Genomic DNA, 1,708 nt, shown 5'->3' with positions numbered 1-1,708 from the left:
AGATACACAGTATGAATATCAGAGCACGCATACACACGTATAGACACGGACGCACGCGCATGCACACACACACATGGTCACACACACATATGGTCACACACACACACGCACGGATTTACATTCACACACACACACACACACAAACACAAACTTCACCACTCTCTCCGTCTCTTTCTCTGGCTCATACTCACACGAGGAGAACACTCTTCTCGAAACACGTCATCCCTCCATACATGATCGATTGATTGATTGATTTTTGCATCTTCTGCCGGTGCCTAACCCATATGAGCTTACAACATTCATTCCTCAGTCTTGTGCGTGCATTGTTCATCTTCCCAGTTATGAGTAGTTGTAAAAAAAAAAAGAAAAAACCTGACCCTATACACGATTCAAGATCCTTCTATTGGCGCAAAACCAATGTTGGTGGAATTTGTGTACCACATTTAACCACTAGAGGGAGATAGAGCTGCATGGAGGGAGGGAGCAGCGCAACACTGAACATCCTTCAGGAACTCTTAGTGCTCTATTTTCAGCCAGCGCAAAAAAACGGACGCAGGTGCAAACGGAGGCGTATTGGCAATTTGTGTCGGCGGTAAGAGGTGAATTCCCCCCCCCCCGCCAGTGCCTTTATTGGCACAAGGATGGTTAAAATATAGCCATAAATCTCTCTCTCTCTCCTGTGACACACCCCACGTTCCAGAAACATGTACCTGCTGTAACTTTATCAGTGATGTGACAGATTAATGACTGCTACTACTGCTGCGGTTGTCTGTGTGTCTCTCTCTCTCTCTCTGTGTGTGTGTGTGTGTGTGTGTGTGTGTGTGTGTGTGTGTGTGTGTGTGTGTGTGTGTGTGTGTGTGTGTGTGTGTGTGTCTGAGAGAGAGAATCACACTGCACTTTTCTGCTTTTTTGCACTTCTGGTTAGACGCTAACTGCATTTCGTTGTCTCTGTACTTGTACTCTGCACAATGACAATAAAGTTGAATCTAATCTAATCTAATCAGAATCAGAATTCTTTTATTTGGCCAAGTATATTTGCACTTACAGGAAATTGACTTGGCCTATAAGTCAATATTAACAAAAACATTGACAAAATAGCAAAATATTAACAAAATAGAACAATAAAACAATACATTTTGTAGGCTGTGCGAGGCTAAGTGGCAATGAGGCTAGAGGCTGTGAAATGGGGGGGTGTAACATACCCAGTGTTATGACAGTTTAATGGCTGCTGTTGTGCTGTGCTCCGTGCACCAGGGGTGTAGTGGTAGTTTTGTGTGTGTGTGTGTGTGTGTGTGTGTGTGTGTGTGTGTGTGTGTGTGTGTGTGTGTGTGTGTGAGATGGAGTGGCAGCCAGATTCATGTCTGGTTTAATCCATAACACCAGGATGCTATTGGGCCGTGTGTGAACCAAGCATCTCACTGCTCAGAGTATGACAATAAAGAACTTTGAACTTTTTTTTAAATATACGTTTTAGGGCATTTCTGCTTTATTGGGATAGAGACCGTAGAGATTGACAGGAAGGATGGGTGAGAGAGAGGAGGGATGACATGCAGGATATGTCGATGACCAGAATTAAACCAGGGACCTTGCGATGATATGGTATGCACCTTAGTGTGCTACGCCACTGAACGCCCCAAGAAATTTGAACTTTGACAAACAGACAGACAGGTAGGCAGGCAGACAGGCAGGCAGACAGACAGGCAGACAG

Source organism: Argentina silus (assembly GCF_951799395.1).
Source record: "Argentina silus genome assembly, chromosome: 9".
NCBI lineage: Eukaryota > Metazoa > Chordata > Actinopteri > Argentiniformes > Argentinidae > Argentina > Argentina silus.
Note: the sequence above shows the minus strand (reverse complement) of the source record.